Raw genomic sequence first — 19,183 nt, 5'->3', positions numbered from 1 at the left:
TTTACCTGAGATGTGAGTGTACAAGAACTCCACGTGGTTGTTGTTGTTTTTTGGTGTTATTGTTGGGGGGTCAATTTTTGAAATGTGCACTCATTGGTCGGACAGCTGCAGGGCCCCACCCACATTTGTCGCTCGACTCCACCCATATGGCTGCCATCTTGATTTTCTGATGGTCTGAAGACATCAGGCCTGTAGGCCTTTGCTGTTTATACACCGCCCATGTTTGTTGTGTCTCATTTTTACATTGCCTTTGTTTGTGTCGTGTTTCTCACGATGAGGGACCCCGAAAAATCGAATCAATGTCGAATAAAAATTAATCGTAAGGATTAATCCAGAGGAGTTGAATGGACAGAGGTGAATATATATATATATTGTGTCGCAGGTTGTGACAACTGTGCGTTCGATTCTTGTCGAATGTTTTTTTAGGATTTATGACGAGCACATGCAAGGATTCCATTTCTGTTGACATTATGAAGCAAGAAATGCACAATAGTGGTGGTGATTTTCTTGATGAGTCGTTATCTTCTTCTTCTTCAAATGAAGCACGTGTCTGCGAGTGACATTTTGTGCGGCAATAAACTGCTCCAATCGGTTACAGGAGGGTTGTGGAAAGACGTTTCACAGATATTTTTTATATGTTAATGAACAGGACTGGTGTAATTTTACTGTGTAATACCACTGCAGTATCGCAGCTTTTAATTTAGCGTTCATCACATTGTGGGGGTTACCCCATTGAGGCATAATCCACAGGCATGGGACCAGAGGGTCTATTGATGATATGGGCGTGGCGTGCGCTCGGTTGTTGGAGCCACGTCCCCTTAAGAGGCTGGGGCGGAAGTGATTTGATATATAAAGATGCATAAGTTCCGGTCAGGTTTTAGTTCTGTTGAAATATAGGAGCTTTGAACAAGCCAAGAAGTGTCTCACACTCTCGTTGTCCGCAACTCCTACATTGGTGACCCCGTCTTGCTCTTGAACATTTTCGGAGCTTCAAACGAACATGGCGACAAGCGCAGTTTCGATTAAACTGCCGGAGTTTTGGGAACGACAAGCTGCCGTTTGGTTCGCACAAGCTGAGGCCCAATTCGCCATTTGGAGCATTTCTGCTGATGACACAAAATATTATTATGTCGAGTCTGCGCTCAGCGGCTCCACTGCGACCAGGCAGGTGATCCTTCTCCAGGATCCTCCAAAGGGTGGCAAGTACGAGACGCTAAGGCCCTGCTGCTCGAAACATTCGAGCTCACTGAGGCCGAGCGCGCCCGCCAGCTACTTTCTCTACCCGGGCTGGGCGACTCCAAGCCGTCGGAGCTGATGGACCACATGTTGTCTCTCCTGGGCAGCCACCGACCATGTTTCCTCTTCAAAGAACTGTTCCTGCAACAGCTGCCAGGTCAGGTACGGTCAGCCTTGGCCAACTCACCTGCTAAGGATTTCCGCGCCCTGGCCAGGGAAGCAGACAAGTTTTTCTCTGCCAGACAGCAATGTAGTGTGGCTGCATGGGACACCGGCCCCGTCGAGCCTACGCCGCTGGCGGACAGCATTGCGGCCGCCCAGTGGCGGAAGGCCACAGGAGTAGTGTAATAATGTTGTTTCTGGGACACCTCCGTTTAACATGGGAAATCCCTATCTAATGTCATTTACCCCCTTGTCTTTTTCAAAAATCATAAACACCTCTATTTCTCCCACCCTCATCTTTATGAACCTTTTGTCTGTAGTACCTATCCTTATTCATTAGACCACTCAAACACTACAAATATTTGTTTTCTCTTATAGACCTATCATCCTTCTTCTACATATCATCTGACAGATTAATCTTTGACCCACTCAAACATTGACCCATTCACTTCCATATTAATTTTTCCATTCCCTCATTGACCCTAAACACCTCTATTTCTCTCACCCTGTTATTTACGAACCTTCTAACCTTTTGACATGTTATCCTTATTCATTAGACCACTTAAACAATGGTCCTTCTGTGTGAACCTGTGATCCTTCTGACCTTATGGACCTTTTAACCTTTTACTCTTAATATCATCTGGTGAATCATCTTTGACCCACTCAAACAACGACCCTACAAATATTTGTTTATGCGTGGGAAATAATTTAATTCTCTTGCCACTCTCTTCACCATCTAATATATTAACAAAAAATATGTTTGAGTTTGGTTCTTTATCAAGATATTTTAACTGAGCTAAGATAAAATGGTAAACCTCCCTCAATGTTCTTGTTTGAGTGCCTCCAGTGCCACATACCATTTTTAAATTAAAGTATATATTTTCCTGACAACCATCAAAGTTTTCCGTCCACTCAAAAATATTTCCACCTTTTTTACCCAATTCACTGGTATTTAAATTAATTCTCTTATTTGTTTTGTGAACTTTTTTACCAGTTGCCTTTTCAATTATACCTATTTGATATTTTTCACATTCATTATGTTTTCCATTTATATACCAAGGTTGATTACACCTCCACTCTTTAGTCTGGTTGATACTTGGTTCTATCATTTATATAATAGTAAAAAAGGCGGCGGTAGCCCGTTAAAATCCCCAACCCCCCCTTTTTAACTTATCACTTATATATATCTTATCACTTATATATATCTTATCACTTATGTATATCTTATCACTTATATATATATCTTATCACTTATATATATCTTATAACTTATATACTTATATAACCATAAGGGAGACTATCAATTCCATTTTCTAAAATAAACCTCTTATCATCAAAAGCCCCCAATGCTTTCTTATTTATCTCTTCTGAATATAATTGATGTTTATAACTTCTTATTCCATTAATCTTTCTAAACTCTTCTTTCTTTGTTGTTAAACAGTTATAATAATCCTTAAAGTTTATTGTTTCTTTAATAACATTTTTCTTTACACCTTTTAACTTCTTATCAGTCTTTTCAACGTTATTCACAATGTATTTATAAGCATAAGCCTTTGACCTCAATCCCACAAATTCACTCATAACATTTCCTCCTAATTCATCCTTGAACTTTCCAATCACCTTTTTATTTTTAGAAGAGAACAACTCACTCTCTGGACTGTAATTACTCGTGTCATAGATATTAATGTCTCTTTTCATGTCTGAATAAACATCGTTGGTATTAATTTTCAAAATAAAACTATCTGTATCCATATAAAGTAGATTAACATCATTTTGATATTTCTTCCTCAAGTTATTATAAAAGTAATCATACATTAATGACTTTGATAAATCAAGAATTGTTGTTCCAATATAAATAGGTTTGTTCATTTCAATACTCTCTTTAATCAAATGGATCGCACAAAAGTTCTCAGTAAAGACCTCAGCTCGAGTAAAACTCGGTCTATTAATTAATTTTGATGCTTGTTCCCAAGATGTTGATAGTCTGATATTTTGTCTTTTCCTCACATTCTCCATAGTCTTACCAAAGACCGCATTATTCATCAATTTATAAAAGTCTTTCTCAAAATCTGTTTTTGACTCTATTCTTCTTTGTGTATTAAAATCAATGTACCCCTTTAACCAATGACTTTGATTGAACTTTAGAACCCTAAGGATCTTCTCTACTCTTAGACCTTTTGATAAATATTGTTGCAAATTTCTTTGGTGTAGAACATAATTTTTCTTGTTATATAATGTAGTAAGTAATTTTTCTGTTGATTCACCTATATCAAACGATCGTTGATAATCACTCAACCATTCTTTCTTTGGACTTTCTTTCTCACAAGCAAATGGGAGATCTTTGTGTAGGTTATGGAGTTCCTCTGGATATTTTAAATCAATTTCAAAATAATAACCAACTTTTTCTTCATCCAATTCTTTTTGTGTAGAGATACATACATCTTGTAAAACGTTTTTGTAGTCTTTTTCCTTTACCCATCTAAGTTTTCCATAAGGAAGAGCCTGAGACATTGCCCAGCCATACAGGTTGTTCGCGCATAGTACATCAAGTAAGAACTCTCTTTCGTTGGATCATAATTTGGAAGATATTTGTTATTTGCTTTTGCGTATCTACTCGAGCAGACTTGTGAAATTCCACCTCTTTTTGCCTTTTCAATCATCAAAAGCATATCAACATCGGTTATCAAATCCACATCTTGTTTTGTCATTTTCAACATCGCACTCCAGGCCAATCCAGGTGCTGTGTAGTAGTGAGCAGGATCCAATCCATATCCAGTGCGACAAACAGATCTAAAGGCTTCAAATACATCGGCCAATAAAAGCACATCAGTTTTGAGATACAAATCGTGATACTCGCCAAGATTCTTGATGTTATATTTTTCCCAAACATTTTGTGCGTGTACATAATCTTTATCAGATATATTACTGTTGTTTAATTTGTTATAGAAATTTTCTTTTGAAGGAAGTTGTGTTTCATTGAATCTCTCAAATGAGTCCATATAGTCATAGGGGTAAATTCCCTTTTGTGTTAGAAAATCTTTATCTAAAAAATACTCTGAAAGACATGGAAACTCTTTTAGATTTTGAACCAAGTTAACCAATGGACTTGCCATGAATTTAAATGTATCAAGAAATCTGATATGAGTAATAGGAGATGTGTGAATTGTTTTTGTGAATGAAATGTATTTCTGATCCGTGTTTGGAATTGCTGAGATACTTCCAGAAGTCTTTGAGAGTTCCTTGATAAATAGATGTGTATCATAATGAGCGTTGTTATGAAGAAAGACAGGAATGAAAGAGGGGAGTTGATAATTAATATTACAACTTTGATGAGCCGGACCTCTATATTTAACAGTGAGATGACAATGGTCTCTAACCTTTAGACCTTTACCAATTTTCTCCTCACAAATATGACAGACATTGTTTTTTATAAATTCCCTTTTTTCTTTACTTGTTAAGGACATTGGTTTATTGGTTTCTCTCATTATCTTGGTTAATCGAACACAGTCTTTTTCTAGTCGTTTCACAAACTCCTCTGGGGTATTTGAGCCTCTATACATCTCTAACTTGTTATATTTATCACCAACGGATGATTTGATATAATAACAAAAACCACAAGGAGTATGTTTTTGATATTTATTTGTGTATGATTCTTTTGGATCTGGAGAAGCAGTATCAATTTTTTCTAAAATACTTTCAAAATCAGCATATATAACAAATGGATGTTTGATCTTTTTATTTTCATCTTTGAATGTGATCTTTGAGCCTTCTTTAGGCATATTGATTACCGTTGATTTATGTTCGCCACAATAATTTGAATGTTTATCTAATCTTTCTTGTGAATTGAAGAAGTTAAGACAACGCAAACAAATATATATTTTATTTGTTCTCTTACAGACTTGCGGTTTTATTAATTTAGCAATATCTTTGATGTATGTATAATGTGAATTTTCGTCTGAATTAAAATATAGAAGATTAATATGAGTTTGTTTACAATTGTCAGAAAGCTTTAAAACCTGAATGTTGTTTGTTTCTGTTAGACCATAAACATTAACTGATAAATTATTCATCTTTTCAAATTTAGGAATATCATTTAAAGTCATCGGAAACTTTAGATCTTTCGTATTTAATGTATTCTCATATTTTTTATAATGAGATACTCTTTCATCATGAAAATGTGGAGGATGTAAGTGTGCTAAAATAGACCAGAGAAAACATTTATTGTCTTTATTTTTGATATTGATAACTGCTTTTCTATTTTTGATAACACTGGGTAAATCAATGTAAGAAGAAGCTTTTAGAGGATCTGATTTAAGAATATGAATGTCTATGTAAATAATTTTTCCTATATTGAATCCACTTCCTACGATTGAATTATCCACATCTTGCTCTTGTTTAATAAGTTCATCATAGACTCCTGATGTTTTAAAATCTTGATATGAAGATATAAAGTGTGGCTCAGTTCTCATGTATGGTGCATCTATAACTCCTTCATCCTTTGTCATTTCTAATTTTACTCCCATATAAAATTTAAGTGGTTTCATTTCCTTTAGTGTTTTTTCAATCAACGTTTGAACAGCAGGTTTAACTATTTCTACCGCATCAACTATAGACTCTGGTTCAGGAGGTTTGAAGTTAAAGACTCTTATTTTAATATGTCCTTTGAATGCTCCATCAGAGTTTTTAGTTGTGATAAAATTTGATAAATGTAGATTTGTTTTAAGATGTATTTTGAAGCCTTTCTTGAGGATATTTTTATTACATGTAGAACAGTGTTTTGTTTCAGGTGGAAGAGGGGAAAGTTTGTTAAAAATGTTGTATGTATGTTTTGCGGTGAGAATATGTTGTTTATAATATTTTACTTCCTTCTCGCAAGTATCACAATAAACCATATTTATAGCGTGAGAAAACGTGGTGTTTTATATATATCACTGTACTTAAAGTAAAACACTTTTGAGCTTTACAGCTCCGTTTTATATATATCGCTGTGCTTAAACTAAAACACTTTTTCACTCAGAATCATCGAAGTCATAACTATCACATGAATACTCAGAATCATACTCAGAGTCATCAATAAAGCTACTCTCATAACTATCATCTGTGTTCAATGAAATACTATCATCACCATCGTCCGAGTTCAATGAAATAGTAAAATCTTCACTGCTGTAATGACTCATATTTAATTAGCAAGAAAAATATTCCCATCAATATCTATATACTTTCTTTCATTAACAGATTCAATCTCTACAATTTTTATATCAAAAGTTATCTTTAAATAATCTCTAACTATCATAGAACGAAATGACATTTCACCAGAAATATTAACATCATTCATTTTACTTAGATCTACACCCTTTGGATTATTAAAGAAAATACAAATGTCTCCTCTAGAATTATTAATGGTCTTATCATTCTTTTTCAAAGTATCGTGGTCAATCACTTTTTCAAGCTTTGAATAAATTGCCAGGAGTAGAGGAGAAACTTTTGTTAGATTTACTTTAATGGATGTCTTTCCAGGTATAGTTAGAGCTCTTCCTTTAAATGAAATAGAGGGGCTCATGTTATTTTCCATAACTGGTTTTACCCAAAAATTTCCATATTTATCTTTGTTCAATTTAACATCTTTGACATATTTTTCTATATCTTCCACCGAAGTAGAGATTGATTGAAATTTGTCTTTTGTGCTTTGAAACATTGTATTTATTAATGAATAAACTTGCGTTTAGTTTAAGTAAAAATTTACTATATAAATATGATAAGTTCTGAAGGATATTTAGAATTTCCAGACTCTCCATATGATAAATTAGAGAATTGTCCGGCTTGTGATAGAATAGGGCTTAATAATGAGGGTTCATATAAACAATGTATTTTCTGTGATTTAATTTTAATTAATGATAATAAAAAATATAAAAATATATATAACTCTTTTAAATTAGAACCAAAAATGAATTACTTTACAAGATTATTAAGAGAGATGAATGTTAAGTATTGTGATGATAATACACCATTTCTTTCAAGGGAAGAGACTATTTGTATTGAGGAAATGTATAAGGGTTTAATGATATTTATTATTCAAAATAATTTTAATGGAAATGTTAATACAAGATACTATATAAATAAAATAATGAATTATTTTGAAATTAAACCCGAACTCAGGATAAAATATAGAGTTTCTAAAATAGCTCAAAAAAAGTTAGATGACTTGTTTTCCAAATATATAAATGAATGATTTTTTACCCGTTTGGGAAAATAAGATAAAATTTAATAACCATTAAAACATTCCAAATTCATTGAGATGTCTAATAGTTGGTTCAAGCGGATGTGGGAAAACCTGTTTACTTTTAAAGATGCTCCTTGGTCCTAATTTTTTAGATTATGATAATTTAATAATTTTTACAAAGTCAAGTTTTCAACCCGAGTATCAACTACTCTCACAGGGTTTTAATGCGAGTCTTAAAAAGGAAGACATTATCGGTTTATTTAAACTTCAAAACGAACTAAATGATTATAATATTGAAGATATAATACAATTATTTTGTGATACACAGAAATCAAAATCGAAACCCATAACTTGTATTCTCAGTGATAATACGGATGATATACCTTCACCTCAAGATTTAGATAAATCAAAAAAGAACCTCGTCATCTTTGATGATTGTGTTAATGAGAGAAACCAAACAGTAATGGATAGCTACTATACAAGAGGGAGACATTCTTCTTGTAATTGTATATATCTTAGTCAATCATATTTTCAACTCCCTCGACGCTCAATAAGAAACAATGCCAATACTTTTATTTTATTTAAGTTAAATTCAATAGATGTAAATAATTTTTGGAGAGATAATTGCTCTACGTTATGTAGTAAAAAAGAATTTGAAAATTATATGAAACACACGATTGGAAAATATAAATATATTGTTGTGAAACAAGATGAGATACTAAATGATATTTTTCAATAAATAAATACAGAAAATGAATACCGAAGAAAGAGCAAGAAAGTTTAAAGAACATCAAGAGTTGGTTTCAAAAGTTGTAAAGCAACAGGAAGAGATAAAGGAGAAACGGAGACAGAAACTAACTGGTGAAGAAGCCTTTGAAAGAAAACAAGAGAAATTTTTTAAACCGCTTTTAAAAACTCAACACCCTACAGTTCCCACGATAGAATTTACTCCGAAAAAACTTCAAATGCTCAAAGATTTTAGTCAGATAACAAAACAAGAACTTGGAAAATTAGAATATAATGATGAAGAATTATTTCAGAAACTTGAGGAGGTAAATCAACCCCCTAATTATGTAGTGGAAGCTCTTCAAAACAATGAATATTTGGCAGATTCAAAAACCAGAGCAGGTCTCATTCCAACAGAAGAACCAGCAGTGTTTCATCTTGTGGAAGAAAAGGTATTGATATTTAATGATGAATTGATGTTCTTGAGTTCTACTCAACCAAATGTTAAATTAACTCCAAGATTAATGTTTCTTCTAACAAACCCTGGATTCAGCGGTTCAAAATATTTTGAGGAACCACTTGATATGGAAAGAGAGGAAGATAGGGTATATATTGAGTTGCTAAATGCACTTGATTATGGAGTTTCTGTTGCTGGTAAAAGTAAGAAGAATGAGAAGGAGAAACATATTATTGATGCTTTAAGTAAGCTTGGTTCGGGTGTTAGTTTTCTTCCAAATGACCCATCACAATTAGTTAATAGGCTATTATTGTTATTAGGTAGTAAGAAGGCTGGAAACAACAATTGTTTTAATGAAACCTCAGCCATTTTAGATCAGTTGATGAATATGAAAATAATTAATAAATGTCAATACAAAGATATTTTATTAGATATTAAATAAGATGAGAAGCACAATTCTTAGTTTTGATTTTACAACGAGTGATTACACAGCATCATTCCCTTACCCACTACAACTTGACCACACAAAAGAATATGAGGCATCTTTATTGTCGATGGAAACTTATAATACCTTGTTTAATATCACAGAGAAAAACAACAAGTTTAGTTATAATCCAGGAAGTGGATATAAAACTATAACCGTTTCACCCGGAGCTTACGAGATTTCTCAAATATCTTCAGAAGTCTCTCGCCTTATGAAAGAAAAAGGTGATGAACCAAAAGATATTGTAATAGATATTCAAAAACACACTTCAAAATCAACTATTAAACTTAAAAATAATTATAAAGTTGATTTCACGATTGAAAATTCGTTTAGAGAGCTATTGGGTTTCTCTTCAAAAAAGATTGAAAATAACGGGACGTTTTACAGTGATAATGTTATCCAAATATCCTCCGGTATAAATTCAGTATTAATTCATTGTGATTTGATTGATGGTGCTTATAACGATGGAATAAGAACAAATACAATATTTTCATTCAGTGCATACTCAACCCCGATTGGTTATAAATTTAATATGGAACCAAAAAATCTTGTCTATTTACCTGTGTCAGGAAAAACCATATACAGAGTAAATTTTAGGATAACCGACCAAGATAATCGTATGATATCCTTTAATGATGAAATTATATCCATCAGAATTCACCTACGTGAAGTTTTTCAATAAATAAATAATGGTTATTGTGAGAAAACATGAGTTGGGAAAATATAAAATAATTACAGGGGAGGGCATGTACCTTTCACCATACTATACAAGGTATGTGGGTAAAGGATACTATAAACCTAAGAGACAACGAGGTGTAGGTCATCAATTTCGAAATAAAGGAGATGGGATAATTGATACTCTAATGGGTATTGGTTCAACCATCCTTAAACATAAAGACCTAATTGGTTCAACTGCTTCTGCCGTGGGCTCCGTTGCGGGTGCTATAAAGAGTATAAAAGATGCTCAAAAGGAGTCTCATAAATTACAAGCAATCAAAGAAATAAAAAAAAGGTAAAACTCAACTATCTTCACAAGAACGACAAAAAATCATTAAAATACTTGGGTCAGGGTTTCAACAATTTTAATGCTATATAAATACAAGTATGGAAGCGATTGATAGTATCTATGATTTGGATGATACGATTATCATTTCAAACTCCACTAAAAAGGAAGACTATTTTAAGGTAAATGCTATAACAGGAACAGACTGGAATTCAAACGGAACAAAAAGTTTTGAAATAAATAATCAACAAACTTACTTGAATATAGCTGATAGTTTCTTGCTGTGTAAATTTAAATTCACTAAGGCTGCAAATAATACTAATGCTACACTCGTAAATGATTTCTTCTGGAAAATGTTTGACAGTGTCCGCCTGTATATTGGAACACAAGAGGTTGAAGCGGTTGATTATGTCTCTGCTACATCTGAAATGATGAAATTTACACTATATTCGTTTAGTGATAGAATGGGTAAGGGAGCTGTTGAAGGTTTTATTCCTGATATGTCAACGGGTACAAACGCAGACCCTGGTTATAGTCAAAGGAAGTCAATGTATAATGATGACGCAAAAGCTGAGAATAGTTTTACCGTAGCAGTACCTCTGAAAGGTATATTTGGATTTTGTGATTATGATAAAGTTTTGTATGGGCTTAAAATTAGATTTCAACTACAAAGGAATGATAATGTAAATAGATTGCTTTTTGGGGATGAAAATGCTTTTGGAGAAAATAATAAATTTGTTATTAATGATTTGTGTTGGTATATCAGTGAATATACTCCTAATCTTAAAACGGAAGAGATGTTAAATAGAAGACTTAACTCAAAGAAACCGCTAAATGTATCATACCTTAAAAGAAGATGTCAACACGTTAAACTGGAACACACTACCTACACTTGGAATTTGGGTGTTCTTCAAGGAAAGCCACGATACCTCTGGCTCATTTTTAAAAAACCAGATGGAGGTACTAATAAGAATAATGCCCTGAGTGATAATGCTAAGGTGAAACAACTTCGGGTTTCTCTTGATGGCACATTTTATCCGTGAGATAGATTGGAAATTGATTGGGAAAAAAATGATTATGCGGAAGCCTACAAGTCCTACCAAAAGGTGTGTGAAAGTAATGGTAATAATGATCCTATTTTGGATATGGTTGCGTTTCAAAAACTTTATACAATCTACGCAATTGACCTGAGTTCTCAAAAGGAAACTATAAAGTCTAATCGAGTGGATACTTCTCTATACATTGAAAGAGGGGAGAGTGAAGAGGTTAATGCATATTGTTTGCTTTTGGAGGAAACAGAATTACAGATTAATACAGATAATGGTGTTATGATTAATATCACATAGGTTTTTTCTCATAAATAAATGGTTGGGGTATATGTTAATCAAATCAATCTTAATAAATTAACATCTTGTATTCAAAATCAAAAGCCTTGTATTATTAATGTTAATACAATTCAAAGAAAAGGAGCTGTAAGAATTGATGTTTTACTCACACACACACAAGTAAAAACACTAAATGATGTTGGATCACTTAAAATTAAAATGACGAAACCTATGTTAAAGAAATATTCAATAGACGAGTCAAGAGGAGGATTTCTCCCGTTTCTAATTCCTTTATTTGCTGGTTTAAGTGCGGCGGGAGCATTGACTGGTGGTATTTCAGCAGCGGTAAAAACTGCTAACGAAAGGAAGGCACAACTAAAAGCTCAAAAAGAATTGGAAAGACATAACAAGGAGTTGGAGAAACAAATTAGTGGAAGTGGTGTAATTGTAGATTTTGCTCAAAAACTTGAAAGTCTACCTGATAAAGCTAGATTGTTGGTTGGAGATATGCTTTCCTCTATCGCTCAAGCGGGTGTTAAACTAACTAAACGGGGTAATGGATTGTATCTTTCTCATAAATAAATGGATAAATGGTTTAAACAATTTGGAAAGAATACAACGTCAAATATAGAACTAGCTAAGTATTGTAAAACACTAAAAATTGATAATGTGGTTATTTGTATGAGAGATGAATTAATACATATAAATAAGAATACAAAGAATATTATTATGAATTTAGACACACAGAATGGTTCTCATTGGGTTTGTATTCATAATAGTCAGTATAAATATTATTTTGATAGTTATGGTATGCCACCACCTGTTGAAGTAATACAATTCTTACAGAATGGTGTTTATCAAACATTTCAAGTTCAAGAAATTAATTCTAAATGTTGTGGTCAATTATGTTTATATGTATTATTTCAACTCAACAATAATGAAAATTTTTATGATATCATTTTTAATCTAATATAAATGACTTATGTTGGAAAAGATGGTTCTATCTTTGGAAAATCCTCTCAGGATATTGATTTATCAAATTATTATACAAAGGCACAGGCTGAACGACAAAAATATAGTGTAAGTAAAAATATTAATATGAAGAATACTTATAAATTAATCAATTATCCAAACCCTACAGATGCGAATGACTTAATTAGATTAAGTGATTTATCACAATCTATATTTTTAAAGAAAACAGCACGTTTTGTTAAACAAGTAAAATTTACAACCACAACACCTGGTTATACTGACCATACACCTTTCCTCATTGAATTTAACTACCTGCTTACAATTGAATTTTATAAAGAAGGACATTTAGTTAATATGCGAATTAATAAATGGGGGTATGATATGCCTGATTTAGGGTATAATTGGTCTTTTTCAATAAACATAGAAGACCTACATGATTTAAATCAGTCTCGTAAAGAAGAATATTATCCACTTGGTGAAGATAAGGATTTATGTGGAAGTACAATTAGTAAACAACAAATACGTGATTTTAAGAAAAGAAAAATATATGATAGTATAGCGATGGTTCGCATGACAAAGAAGGAAGGTAATGAGATAAGGATAGAAAGCCGAGGAATACAAACCGATTAGGTAGTGGGAAGATGGGGTGGTATTACCTGTCCTAATATTAATCTCACATATATTTCTGATACATAAATGGCAGGAAGAAGACTACAAGAGAATTATAATTTTTGTATTCAAGGATACCTACAAGAAAAGGGTGCTCGGTATTACATACCTTATGATTTGGAGCATATACATGGAAATTTTGTCATTAAAAACTGGCCTTATACTGATATTGTTAAACCCACAAATAGAGACTTGTTAAAAATATTAAATAAAAATGAACTTCTCAAAGTTATGAAATATAAAACTCTTTTAGAAATCGTCAACAAATCTTATTGGTATCCTATTATGAGAAAAATAATTATAGATACAAGAATATCTCAAAATCCAGATGAGTATATGTATAATATTCTTTGGGGTTTAAACTCAAGGGTAGCAAGGGAAGGAGTTGAAGAAGAGAAGGAGGAAAGAGAGAAGGAGAAGGAGGAGAAGGAGAAGGAGGACAGGGAGGAAAAGTATAAAAAGATGGAAATCAGTGAGATTCGTAAAAGATTGAATGTATTACAGCAAATAAATCAATCTCAACGCACCGAAGAGGAAAATAAAGAAAGAATGACTCTTGTGAAGATATTGGTTTTAAAAACGGCTGAGATGAGTTCAATTTCAGGGAGGAGATTTACACGAGAAAGTGGGGAAGAAGAAGAAGAAGGAAAAGATTATGTGGTTGATGATGCTATTGACTTTAGTTAGTTTTTATTTGTAAATAAATGGAGGAGAGAGTGAAAGCATTCCTTAGGATTCTTTATGTTTTAAAAATAAAGATTGAAATGTATATGTTAAAAACCAAAAAGGTTTTGATACTCTGTCGGAATTTTTCTGATAAATAAATATGAGTTATTGTCTCAAATGTAAAAAGAAAACTAAATCTAAAAATATCTCTTATGTTAAAGCTAAAAATAATAGAGTTTATCAAAAAGGAATATGTCAAGTGTGTGGCTCTAAAAAGTGCCAATTCATCTCACCTAAAAGAGGAGGAGATATACAAAAGTTTCTGTCAGGAAGTAAATTTACAACAACTGAAATTCCAGGGGAATTACACCTTCCAGGGTATTCTTTCTGTGGTCCAGGAACAAACTTGGATAAAAGATTAGATGAGGCTGACAATCCTAAACCTTGGTCCAGACCAAAAAATAGGGTTGATGAAGTGTGTATGAAGCATGATATTGCTTATGGGGATACCACCACATTGGATGAAAAACATGAAGCAGACAGAGTAATGTTGTATAATTTGTATTTGATACGAAATCCGACATTGAGAGAGAAAGTTGATAGGTTTATTGTGAAAAAAATGATAAGTGTTAAATTGAAACTTGGTCTTGGTTATTTCCCAAAAAACTATTAAACTCCAATGATGTTATCAAGACTGAGGAGCTTTTGGCTAATGAATTACATAAACCTATAATCACAAAGTTTAAAAGAAGGAAAGTTTATTCTAAATACACTGACCACATATGGTCCGCTGATTTAATCGAACTAAATAATGATAAGGGATACAGGTATGCTTTAACCGTTATTGATTTGAGGAGTAGATTTGCCTGGGTTGTCCCTTTAAAAAATAAAAGGGGTCATACTTTAATGTTAGCCTTTAAGCTAATATTTGATAGGGATAAAAGGAAACCAAAGAAACTGTGGACCGATGAGGGAACAGAGTTCTACAACAAAATATTCATGAAATTTCTTAAGGGGAAGGGTATTAAATTATACAGCACCTTTAATGAAGGAAAGGCAGTTGTTATTGAGCGTTTTAATCGTACTTTGAAAGAGAAATTATATAAAAAAATTCACACAACTCGGTTCTCAAAAATGGGTGTATTTAATTCAGGATATCTATCTATAATGCCAGTAATCTCTGTGTGTCTGTCTGTGACCGCTGTTTCTCGACAACCACGGGTCCGATATACTTGAAACTTGCCAGGTATATTGCTGGGGACCCGAGGATGTGCCTTTTCAAGGTTTCATATTAATCGGACAAGTAGTTAGCGAGCTATGTCCAAAAAACGATTCAACCAATCAGAGAGCAGCGAGCTATCACGTGTGCCGAACGTGGCGAACAGACTCTGCCTCGGACGGCACATTTGAGAGCGTATTCATTTATTTCACGTTGGCAAACTATGTTGGCGTTAAACTATGTTTTAAAACTAATTAAAACTAATTACCGAGCTATGGCGATTTCTTTATCTATCTATAATGCCAGTAATCTCTGTGTGTCTGTCTGTGACCGCTGTTTCTCGACAACCACGGGTCCGATATACTTGAAACTTGCCAGGTATATTGCTGGGGACCCGAGGATGTGCCTTTTCAAGGTTTCATATTAATCGGACAAGTAGTTAGCGAGCTATGTCCAAAAAACGATTCAACCAATCAGAGAGCAGCGAGCTATCACGTGTGCCGAACGTGGCGAACAGACTCTGCCTCGGACGGCACATTTGAGAGCGTATTCATTTATTTCACATTGGCAAACTATGTTGGCGTTAAACTATGTTTTAAAACTAATTAAAACTAATTACCGAGCTATGGCGATTTCTTTATCTATCTATAATTCCAGTAATCTCTGTGTGTGTGTCTGTCTGTGTGTTTGTCTGTGACCGCTGTTTCTCGACAACCACGGGTCCGATATACTTGAAACTTGCCAGGTATATTGCTGGGGACCCGGGGATGTGCCTTTTCAAGGTTTCATATTAATCGGACAATTACTTACCGAGATATGTCCAAAAAACGCTTCAACCAATCAGAGAGCAGCGAGCTATCACGTGTGCCGAACCGTTAATGCAATGCAAGCGTTAATGCGTTAATGCAAGGCTTTTCGTTTTTTTCCCTCTTCTCTTTCTACTTTTCCTTGCGATTAAATTGCAAACAGCCAAAATACGTTGGCGCTAATTGAATAATTGGCCATTAACACTAAAATAATCGTAACTGCGATATGCCAACTTCCGGACAGTGCAGCCTTCCATGTTGTTGTTGTTTGCAGCAGCTGTTTGCAGCAAGGGAAGGCTTTTCTTTTTTCCCCTCTTCTCTTTCTACTTTGCCTTGCGATTAAATTGCAAAAAACCAAAATACGTTGGCGATACTTGAATAATTGGGCATTATGTTTTACAACTAATAAAAACGAATTTGCGATTCATTCGCTTTCCTGCGCGTTTGTGTACGCGATGGCGATTTCTTTACCAAACTCCGGAAGCCGTTCGCTTTGGACCAAACCATTGCATGTAAATAGAGGGGGGGGTTCTGTGGTCGTTGCGAATGGACCAAACCATTCATGTAAATAGAGGGGGGGGATTGTCACTGTACTCGCAAGCCGTTCGCCGTTCGCTTTGGCGTTGCGAATGGACCAAACCATTTCATGTAAATAGAGGGGGGGGATATAATTTTAGATAGATATATAGTACGGGCATATATATAGTACGGGCATGCCCTAGTCTATCTATAATGCCAGTAATCTCTGTGTGTCTGTCTGTGACCGCTGTTTCTCGACAACCACCGGTCCGATATACTTGAAACTTGCCAGGTATATTGCTGGGGACCCGAGGATGTGCCTTTTCAAGGTTTCATATTAATCGGACAAGTAGTTAGCGAGCTATGTCCAAAAAACGATTCAACCAATCAGAGAGCAGCGAGCTATCACGTGTGCCGAACGTGGCGAACAGACTCTGCCTCGGACGGCACATTTGAGAGCGTATTCATTTATTTCACGTTGGCAAACTATGTTGGCGTTAAACTATGTTTTAAAACTAATTAAAACTAATTACCGAGCTATGGCGATTTCTTTACCAAACTCCGCAAGCCGTTCGCTTTGGACCAAACCATTTCATGTAAATAGAGGGGGGGGATTGTCACCGTACTCGCAAGCCGTTCGCTTTGGACCAAACCATTTCATGTAAATAGAGGGGGGGGATTGTCACCGTACTCGCAAGCCGTTCGCTTTGGCTTTGCGAATGGACCAAACCATTTCATGTAAATAGAGGGGGGGGATATAATTTTAGATATATATATAGTACGGGCATGCCCTAGTTGTAGATAATTACAATAATACAGTTCATTCATCAACAAAATCAAAACCATCAGAAACATTTACAAAATTAGAATATGAAAAGGAGATTAATTTGAGAAAGCCCAAGTTCAAAGTTGGTGATATTGTAAGGATATACAAATGGAAAAGCCATTTTGAGAAAGGTTATACACAAAAATGGACTAATGAATTATTTAAAATCATTGATGTAATGGATACAGTCCCTTGGACCTACAAATTATATGATTTAAATGGAGAAGAAATCTTGGGTTCATTTTATTCGCAAGAATTACAAAAAACAAAGCTAATAATTCATTAAACAACATTTCTATTCACCCCACCCAGATTAGCTAATTTAATTCGTGGTAATAAAAAAAATTAAATTAAATAAATAAAAAACCATAAGCCACGCCCACACCGACCCCGCCCACACAGACCCCGCCCACACAGACCCCGCCCACACAGACCCCGCCCACACCCATCACCCCCCACCCCCCGTGCGTTCCCCCACCCTTGATCCCCCCTCATCCCACCCCCACCTTCCCCACACACACAAGGGGAGGGGAGGGGTGGGATGGGGGGAAATCAAGGGTGGGGGTACGCACTCTCCCTTCTAACCTTTATTCTTTTCTTGTAATTAATAATTAAATAATTCTGGACAAAGCATATATATATAAATAATATTTTAAACAAAATCTTTATATTTTTAAGACATTTTTCTTGAGGTATTACACATTTAACTTCTTCCCAGCACAAATCATCAATCTCTTCCAAACATAAGTCAAAGGTAGTTTCAACAGCAGCAGATATCTTCACGTTTGGAATCTCTTTCTGTCAAAGGCAAGAGGGGTAAAACAAGGAGAGAAATAAATGAATGATATACCCTGAATCACCTCCCACAATGCGCAGGGATATGGTGTACCTATTCGAAACGGTGTACCCACACATTGACACACACATGGCCAAAATACAATACATACACACATGCTTACCTCCACAAAATCAAGCTTAGCGTTCAGATCGTCGAGATGAAAATTAAGGATATCACAGGATGACAGGACATAACCATTCCTATGGAGTCCAAAATCGTCCCACTCCAAGCTTTGGTCTTCGAGGCTGCAACCATTCCTATGGAGTCCAAAATCGTCCCACTCCAAGCTTTGGTCTTCGAGGCTGCAAACAAAATAAGGAGAAATTACTATGCTGAAGTAAGCTTGACAAAACATCACACACACGCACACACAAACACATACACACACGAACACACACACACACACTAAGGCAGCGTCGTTTAACACAAATGTATTAATATTTAGTATCTTACCTTGCATATGAATCTTCCAAGAACGGTGAAACAGGCAAATGGTTTAAATGCTCATTCGCCTCGTTGTAAATCTCTTTCGGAAAAACTTCATTTTCTGCCAAGACCAGGTCATTTTCAAAACCTGAATTGCTGTAATAAAAAATATATATCATGTCATATAAATTTAAATTAATCACATACAAAGCTCTCACCAACAGTTCAATTCTGAATGTTCAAACAGTTCAAACTTACCCTTGTGAGTATTCTTCATCACTGGAATAAGACAAGTTGTCGTTCATCTTCGTCGATTCACAATGTTTAAAATTGAACTGAATACGGCTTTTTATAATGTAACATGTATTCAGGGAAGAGAACTGGCTGACAGCATTTCGAGGAATCTCAAGGCGTGTGTGAAAACAGGAAACGAAACCATGAAAACTTTATGGGAAGTTATCCAAGTCAGTGAAACAACGTCATTTCTCAAAAGCGAATAATTAATTTTAAAAAGGTTTGAGTATGGTGATGGAAGTTGGAAGAGAATTAAATTATTTCCCACGCATAAACAAATATTTGTAGGGTCGTTGTTTGAGTGGGTCAAAGATGATTCACCAGATGATATTAAG

General features: G+C 34.5%; 1 long non-coding RNA gene across 1 annotated transcript; it reads right to left on the bottom strand.

Moving 5' to 3' along the window:
- Nucleotides 1-17,868: 17,868 nt before the first annotated feature.
- On the bottom strand, nucleotides 17,869-18,901 carry LOC137424901 (uncharacterized). Its single transcript, XR_013623339.1, has 3 exons — nucleotides 18,582-18,901; nucleotides 18,250-18,430; nucleotides 17,869-18,088 (listed from the first exon to the last, which is right to left on the bottom strand). It is a non-coding gene; the product is annotated as an uncharacterized LOC137424901 (long non-coding RNA).
- Nucleotides 18,902-19,183: the final 282 nt, after the last annotated feature.

This window comes from Myxine glutinosa, chromosome 5 (assembly GCF_964187855.1).
Source record: "Myxine glutinosa chromosome 5, kmMyxGlut1.1, whole genome shotgun sequence".
NCBI classification, from domain to species: Eukaryota; Metazoa; Chordata; class Myxini; order Myxiniformes; family Myxinidae; genus Myxine; species Myxine glutinosa.
This window is presented reverse-complemented; position numbering and strand designations above follow the sequence as displayed.